Below are 9,405 nucleotides of genomic sequence, written 5' to 3'. Positions count from 1 at the left end.
GGTGTAAAATCGGATCTCTCTCTCTCTATTGTATGGATTTTATTTATTTGGGGTTAGGGCTTGAATCCTTACTTTTTGGGGGTTTTGGATGCCTCCAATCCCCTTCTTCGAGTTGTAATAGATATCTGGATCCTTTTAGGTCCAGGAAGTCCGAAGCATTCAGCTTTATGCAAGCAAATGAGAGATTGGGGACTAGGTTGCCATTTTTAGAGTTATGTCTCCATTTGTGACTTATTGTGGGTTGCATGCACGTAAAGGTTGCACCTTTACGTGACATTTGAACACTTGAAGGATAGATCTAATAATTAGGGAAGCAGATCTGAACTTAGAAGGTCATTTGAGAGATGTTATGGAGGCAACTCGTCGAGCCCATAAGGGACTCGACGAGTCGAGTCGGGTTGCCCGCGACTCGCGACCTGTGTTAACCCGTTGAGGAAAGGGCTGACTCAGCGAGTCGAGTGAGATCTAGGGGCGAAGTGGACATGTACGTACTCGCCGAGTCGCACTAGTGCACTCGACGAGTCGGGTCAAAGTTTGACCGTTGACTTTCGTTGACTTTTAGGGTTTGGTCAATGTTAGGGTCTTTGAGCCATGAGAGGGGTAAAATGGTATTTTACCCTTCTGAGGGATTATAGAAAGGGATTTAATCTAGCCTTTGTGAGCCACTATTTATTTGAGGATATTGTGTATGTGATTAGGCGGGGGCTAGATCAATATATTCGTGTGCGAGATCATCCGAGATACCCGAGGTGAGTCTTCTCACTATACATTACCTAGAGTAGTATTTAAGTGTAGACCGGAGGGTCTTGTGTGTTAAATGTATGTATGATATTATTTGCATTGTGATATGTGTATGCTATGTGTTATATAGACCGGACCGGAGGGTCCAACGATACAGACCGGACCGAAGGGTCGAACGAGCTATGACCGGACTAGAGGGTCCAACGAGCTACGAGACTGGAGGGTCCCGCTGAGACACATCGACCAGAGGGTCGTATTATAGCCTCGAGTGGCGTATGTGTTGTATGTGGTATTTTGGGGAACTCACTAAGCATTTATGCTTACAGTTGTTGTGTTATGTGTTTCAGGTACTAGCGAGGATCGCGGGAAGGCGTCGGCATGATCCGTACACACTCATAGAGATTATGTTTTTGAGATTCTGGGATATGTTCATTGTGATAACATGTGATATATTGGATTACTATGATGTTTTATGAATGAAAGTATGTTTTAAAAATGAAAAATTGTTTTGGAAATTTTCGTTGTGACAAGTTGGTATCAGAGCCTTGGTTTGAGAGACTCGGATACACCTCCAGGCGTATCTGAACTCAAACTGAGGATTTGAGAGAATTTTTCATAAAAGAAACAATTTTTCCAAAAGAGTAAAGGACTTTTGAGAAAAGCGGAACGGAGCAGTGTGTACGATCAGCCAGCGCCCGAACGGTGATTTCCCAAAATACCCTTAGATTGTGTGTTATGAGATATTATGTGATATGTTATGCATGCTAGAGTAGGCTAGGTATTCATGGCTAGGACTAGAGTGGGCCTGATTTGTGATGCCTTAGCCTAGGAGTTATTGCTACTATGAGATATTTCGAGAGTAAGTAAGTAACAACGAGGAACTTATGAGTGGTCTACCAGAGAGTAGCCTGAGTTTAGTGAGATATGGAGTACTTGTGATCTGGGATCCTAAGAGAAGGACTTGGGGTGAATACCGATGCGCTGTGAAAGGTAGTATAAGGGCCCGTACTACTGGAAACACTGGATCGGTGAGCAGTCCAAGTAAGAATCTTCAGGGTACTAAAGAGCAAGTAGGGTTGAGTATCGAGTGCGAGTATACTCGAGCGAGTCTCTGATTTCTTTTGTGTTGTATTTCAGAGACATCATGGTGGGGACGCGCCAACACCCAGGAGGCAGTGGTACCAGTGGTACCAGTGATGAGGAGATCCGTAGGTTGATTCATGAGGAGGTGGCTGCGGCCATCCGAGCTGAGATACCAGAGATATGCGGGTCTATCAAGACCACGTTGATCGAGACTTTTGATGAGCAGTACGCCGCTCTTACTGAGGCTGCTGTTGCTGCGGCCACCGCAGCTGTCGCTGCTGCCAGGCTGCAAGGGAGGTGACTCGTTGCTGTACCGAGAGTTCAGCAACACGAAGCCACCAGAGTTTGATGGGACGCAGGACCCGATTGCTGCGATGAGGTGGATTTCTGATATCGAGGGATGCTTCTACACCTGCTCGTGCCTGGAGCATCTGAGGGTTAGGTTTGCGCTGAACCAGCTTCGCTTGGGAGCGAAGGACTGGTGGAAGTTTGTGACGGCAGACTTCACTACGGCAGAGCTTACTGCGGTGACCTGGGAGAGGTTCACCATGATGTTTCGAGATGAGTAGGTTCCCCCTGTGGAGAGGGAACTTCTAGCCCAAGATTTCTTGTCCCTCAAGCAGGGAACTGAGTCAGTGACGGTGATTACGAGAATGTTTCATGAGAGGGCGTTGTTTTGCCCTGAGCACGTGTCGACTGAGCAGGCACGTATGAGCCGGTACTTGAGCATACTGAGGAGGGATATCCATGAGTTCGTGGCGAACTCGTCATACCAGACATTTGCCGAGCTCCAGGCAAATGCCCGGAAGAGAGAGATTGAGTTGGAGACTCAGGTCAGGGAGGAGGCCGAGTCTCAAAGGAGGGACAGGCGACCGGCACAAGCGCAGCCGGCAGCTAAGCGGGCAAAGCCCGCTGATTCGAAGTCTGGGGGTCCGAAGGGCCGCACTTGTAGGAAGTGCGGCAAGGGTCACGAGGGGGTGTGCAGAGTTGGGGTGTGTTACAAGTGTGGGAAGGAGGGGCATTACGCGAGGGATTGCCCCAAGGGATTCTCGGTTTGCTTTCATTGCAACCAGACCGGTCATCGGAAGGCCGAGTGCCCATAGCTACTGCAGGGATCAGCACAGGGATCTGCACCTGCTGCTCGAGCTACTGAGACCCGGCCAGCGAAGGCCAAGGCACTGAAGGCTCGCGGAAGAGCCTTCCAGTTGACAGCGGAGGAGGTCCGCGCAGCACCCGATGTCGTGGCTCGTATGTATTCTTTCATTTATTTATACTGAGTTTAAGATATTGTGCTTATATAATGATATGCGTAGGTACTTTTCTTGTGAGTTATGTACTTGCTTTGGTGTTATTTGACTCGGGTGCGAGTCGGTCTTTTGTGTCGTTAGCGTTTAGTCAGCACATCAGTATTCAGCGGGAGGCGTTGAGTCGACCTCTATGAGTTTCCATAGCTGACGAGCGAGCGGTGTATGCTACAGATGTGATTCGGGGATGTGTACTCGAGATCTTCGGTGTTGAGTTTCCAATTGATCTGGTCCCGATTGCGATGGGGGACGTGTGTGTTATAGTAGGCATGGATTGGTTGAGCCGTTTTGGGGCAGTTATAGAGTGCGAGCGACAGTTGGTGACGATACGAGACCCTAGTGGGGGAGTTCTTACGATGTACGACGAGGGTACACGTTCAGGGTCAGCATTCTGTTCGGCTGCTAGAGCGAGGCAGAGTCTACAGCAGGGCTGTAGTGGGTTTGTGGCCTATGTGATGGACACACAAGCAGCAACGGAGAGCCCTAGTTCTGTTGATGATGTGTCGATAGTGCGTGAGTTCCCGGATGTTTTTCCCGAGGAGTTGCCGGGTGTGCCTCCCGAGAGGCAGGTGGAGTTTCGCATCGATTTGGTTCTGGGAGCCGCGCCTATCGCTAAGGCGCCCTATCGCCTTGCGCCACCAGAGATGCAGGAGTTATCCTCACAGCTTCAAGAGTTGTTGGGGAAAGGATTTATAAGACCGAGTAGCTCACCTTGGGGAGCGCCGATCCTTTTTTTCAAGAATAAGGATGGTTCACACCGGATGTGCATTGATTACCGGGAGTTGAACAAGCTGACGGTCAAGAACCGTTACCCCTTACCGAGGATCGATGATTTGTTCGATCAGTTGCAGGGAGCGTCTTGGTTCTCCAAGATTGATCTGAGGTCGGGATATCATCAGATGAGAGTGCGTGATGAGGATATCCAGAAGACGGCGTTCAGGACTCGTTATGGGCATTACGAGTTCGTGGTGATGCCTTTCGGGCTCACCAATGCACCGGCGGCGTTCATGGATCTCATGAACAGAGTATGCAGAACGATGTTAGATCGTTCGGTGATCGTGTTCATTGATGATATACTGGTGTATTCGAGATCCAGAGAGCAGCATGAGGAGCACTTGAGGGAGATCCTCGAACTTCTGAGATCGGAGAGGCTTTACGCCAAATTCTCCAAGTGTGATTTCTGGTTACGAGAGGTTCAGTTCCTGGGATAGCTCGTTAACCAGAATGGGATATTGGTCGATCCGGCCAAGATTGAGGCGGTGATGAGTTGGGAGGTGCCAAGATCCCCCACCGAGATCAGGAGTTTTCTGGGGTTGGCCGGCTTTTATAGGAGATTTATTAAAGATTTCTCCAAGATTGTTGTTCCTCTCACCAGGTTGACCCGAAAGGGCGTGGCTTTCAGTTGGGGCCCGGAACAGCAGACCTCATTCGAGACACTTCGCCAGAGATTATGCGAAGCCCCAGTGTTAGCCCTTCCGGAGGGAATGGCGGATTTTGTGGTGTATTGTGACGCGTCGATATCAGGGTTGGGTGTGGTGCTGATGCAGAGGGGGCACGTGATAGCATACGCATCGAGGCAGCTGAAGCCTCATGAGACGAGGTATCCTACTCATGATCTGGAGTTGGGGGCTGTGGTGTTCGCTCTCAAGGTCTGGCGTCACTATTTGTATGGGGTTCGGTGTACCATATACACGGACCACAAGAGCTTGAAGTATCTGATGGATTAGCCCAACCTGAACATTCGCCAGAGGAGGTGGTTGGATGTGGTAAAGGATTATGAGTGTGAGATCCTGTACCACCCGGGCAAGGCTAACGTGGTAGCCGATACCTTGAGTCGTAGGGTGGAGAGTGCCCCGATACGAGATGTTTGTATGCGATTGACAGTGATGACTACGGTGTTGGACACCATTCGGGAGGCCCGGGCACAGGCCGTGAGATTGGAGAACCGCAAAAGAGAGCGGGTGATTGGGCAGGTACCTGAGTTCGTTACCGATAGTTGTGGGCTTATGACCTTTCAGGGTCAGATTTGGGTGCCGTATGCAGGCGGGACGCGCACCACTTTGATGGAGGAGGCGCACCGATCGAGGTTCTCGATCCATCCCGGGGCCACTAAGATGTATTTGGACCTGAAGAGGGACTATTGGTGGCCCTGTATGAAGAGGGATGTTGCGTGGTTTGTCGAGAGGTGCTTGACCTGTCGCAGGGTTAAGGCCGAGCACCAGCGTCTGCATGGCAAGTTGCAGCCACTTGAGGTTCCCCAGTGGAAGTGGGAACAGATTTCTATGGATTTTATCACCAAATTGCCGAGAACCGTAAGGGTCGTCGATGCAATGCAGGTGATAGTCGACCGACTGACTAAGAGCGCTCACTTCCTTGCTATCAGTGAGAGCTCTTCCGCAGAGAGGCTGGCCGAGTTGTATGTGAGAGAGGTGGTATCACGTCATGGAGTATCGATCTCGATTGTATCAGATCGAGATGTGCGATTCACTTCCAGGTTCTGGAAGAAGTTCCACGAGGAGTTGGGTACGAGGTTGCATTTCAGTACTGCCTACCACCCACAGACGGACGGGCAAAGTGAGCGGACGATACAGACACTCGAGGACATGCTTTGAGCATGTGTGTTGGACTTCGGAGGAAGTTGGGACACGTACATGCCGTTGGCTGATTTTTCCTACAACAACAGCCACCATTCGAGTATTGGTATGCCTCCCTTCGAGTTGTTGTATGGGAGGAGGTGTCGGACTCCCATTTGCTAGGGTGAGGTAGGGCAGCGCGTGATGGGTAGCACTGAGATAGTGCTTCAGACGACAGAGCAGATACAACAGGTCAGATAGAGACTATTGACAGCTCAGAGTCGCCAGAAGAGTTATGCGGATAGGCGACGATCCGAGCTCGAGTTCCAGGTTGGAGATTTCGTACTCCTGGTGGTGTCTCCTTGGAAAGGAGTGATTCGATTCAGGAAGAGGGGCAAGTTGGGGCCCCGGTACATCGATCCGTTCAGAGTGACCGTAAGAGTGGGCAGGGTAGCGTATCGTTTGGAGCTACCTGCGGAGTTGAGCCAGATTCATGATACCTTCCACGTGTCTCAGTTGAGGAAGTGTATAGCTGATGAGTCAGCGGTGGTGCCGCTGGAGGACATTCAGATAGATGCGAGGTTGAATTATGTTGAGAAACCGATCGCGATTTTGGATCGGAAGATCAAGGTTCTGAGGAACAAGGAAGTGCCCCTCGTTCAGGTCCAGTGGCAACATCAGAGAGGGTCCGAGCTGACTTGGGAGCCGGAGTTGGAGATGCGGGAGTAGCATCCAGACTTGTTTGCGGAGCAAGACTTCGAGGGCGAAGTCTGATTCTAGTGGGGGAGAATTGTAACATCCGGATTCCCAGGTATCTTATTTTAGTTATTAATCTTGGATTTTATGGAGGTACTCGGTGAGTAGACGCTCAGACTCGCCGAGTAGGATCGCGAGTTCTTGACTGGATTAATGACTGGACTCAACGAGTAGATGTGTGGACTCGGCGAGTCCGCGCTGTTAAATGAAACCCTAAATCTCAGGGCCTGATCCCTATTTAAAGGCCCTTATGGCCTTCATTGGCGGCTACCATCCCAGAGAGAGAACCCCCATCGATTTTGAGCGTGTAGAGTGAGAGAGAGGAGACCATTTGAGCTTTTGGTGTGATTTTGCAAGAAGGGAGAGGAGCTCCAGCAAGAAGGATCAAAGGAGATTGCTATTCTGAGTTAGCTAAGCAAGGAGTTCACCTTGAGGTATAAAATCGGATCTCTCTCTCTCTATTGTATGGATTTCATTGATTTGGGGTTAGGGCTTGAATCCTTCCTTTTTGGGAGTTTTGGATGCCTCCAATCCCCTTCTTCGAGTTGTAATAGAGTTCTGGACCCTTTTAGTTCCAGGAAGTCCCAAGCATTCAGCTTTATGCAAGCAAATGAGAGATTGGGGACTAGGTTGCCATTTTTAGAGTTATTTCACCATTTGTGACTTATTGTGGGTTGCATGCATGTAAAGGTTGCACCTTTACGTGACATTTGAACACTTGAAGGATAGATCTGATAATTAGGGAAGCAGATCTGACCTTAGAAGGTCATTTGAGAGATGTTATGGAGGCAACTCGTCGAGGCCATAAGGGACTCGACGAGTCGAGTCGGGTTGCCCCGCGACTCGCGACCTGTGTTAACCCGTTGAGGAAAGGGCTGACTCAGCTAGTCGAGTGAGATCGAGGGGCGAGGTGGACATGCATGTACTCGCCGAGTCGCACTAGTGCACTCGACGAGTCGGGTCAATGTTTGACCGTTGACTTTCGTTGACTTTTAGGGTTTGGTCAATGTTAGGGTCTTTGAGCCATGAGAGGGGTAAAATGGTCTTTTACCCTTCTGAGGGATTATATAAAGGGATTTAATCTAGCCTTTGTGAGCCACTATTTATTTGAGGATATTGTGTATGTGATTAGGCGGGGGCTAGATCAGTATATTCGTGTGCGAGATCATCCAAGATACCCGAGGTGAGTCTTCTCACTATACATTACCTAGAGTGGTATTTACGTGTAGACCGGAGGGTCTTGTGTGCTAAGTGTATGTATGAGATTATGTGCATTGTGATATGTGTATGCTATGTGTTGTATAGACCGGACCGGAGGGTCCAACGATACAGACCGGACCGAAGGGTCCAACGAGCTATGACCGGACCAGAGGGTCCAACGAGCTACGGGACTGGAGGGTCCCGCTGAGACACATCGACCAGAGGTTCGTATTATAGCCTCGAGTGGCGTATGTGTTGTATGTGGTATTTTGGGGAACTCACTAAGCATTTATGCTTACAGTTGTTGTGTTATATGTTTCAAGTACTAGCGAGGATCGCGGGAAGGCGCCGGCATGATCCGTACACACTCATAGAGATTATGTTTTTGAGATTCTGGGATTTGTTCTTTGTGATAACATGTGATACATTGGATTACTATGATGTTTTATGAATGAAAGTATGTTTTAAAAATGAAAAATTGTTTTGGAAATTTTCGTTGTGACATAACGGCCCCTACCGGGAAATGCACTGCACCAATTGCGACCGGAAGGGCCATACCGCCCGGTTTTGCAGAGCACCACCCAAACCTAACACCTAGACTCCTGGTGCGGGAGTGAGTCAGGCCTGCTACGGGTGTGGCGAGACAGGGCACTTCAAAAGAAACTGTCCGAAAGCTGGGAATGCGGGAGGAGCAGGAAGACTGCTTGCTATTGGCCATAATGAAGCCGTGGCAGACCCCACCGTAGTCACGGGTACGTTCCTTCTCGATAACTCATATGCTTGTATTCTAATTGATAGTGGGAAAGAGAGGAGCTTCGTAAACCAAAAATTTAAACACTTACTTAATCGAGCACCGCAAGCACTAAAAGAAACCTTCGTCGTAGAAATGGCCAACGGAAAGACGGAGAGTTCTAACGAGATTTACATAGGTTGTACCCTCACGCTAGATAATCATTCATTCCCAATCAACCTCATACCCGTAGCAATCCAGAGTTTCGATGTCATTGTGGGTATGGACTGGTTGAGTCTCCATCGTACCGATATTCTATGTTTCGAGAAAGAAATCCGCCTAAACCTACCGAATAACGAAACTTTGTTGATCTACAGAGACAAACCCAGTACGACCCTTCCTATCATCTCATGTATTCAAGCCCAAAAGTACTTGCGTAAGGAATATCGTGCATTCCTTGCACACGAAGTCGATGCGAGCCGGAAAACCAAACACCTGAAAGACCTCCCCGTAGTGCGCGATTTTCCAGACATCTTTCCGGAAGAACTCCCGGGATTACCCCTGCATCGTCAAGTCGAGTTCCGAATCGACTTAGTTCTAGGAGCTACCCCTGTAGCCAAAGCGCCCTATCGCCTAGCGCCAGCTGAAATGCAAGAACTGTCTGGCCAACTTAACGAACTGCTCAGCAAGGGCTTTATAAGACCAAGCATCTCAGCCTAGGGAGCCCCGGTCTTGTTCGTCAAGAAGAAAGACGGATCGTTCTGTATGTGCGTCGACTATAGAGAACTCAACAAGCTTACAGTCAAGAATCGTTACCCTCTACCTCGCATAGACGATTTGTTCGACCAACTGCAAGGGGCGAGCTACTTCTCCAAGATTGACCTGAGATCCGGGTATCACCAGTTATGAGTGCTTGAGGAGGATGTTCCGAAGACAGCCTTCCGAACTCGTTACGGACATTACGAGTTCGTGGTGATGCCATTCGGATTGACCAATGCCCCCGCAATATTCATGGACT

Source organism: Lactuca virosa, chromosome 3, assembly GCF_052849685.1.
Source record: "Lactuca virosa cultivar CGN04683 chromosome 3, Lactuca_virosa_CGN04683_v6, whole genome shotgun sequence".
NCBI classification, from domain to species: domain Eukaryota; kingdom Viridiplantae; phylum Streptophyta; class Magnoliopsida; order Asterales; family Asteraceae; genus Lactuca; species Lactuca virosa.
This window is presented reverse-complemented; position numbering follows the sequence as displayed.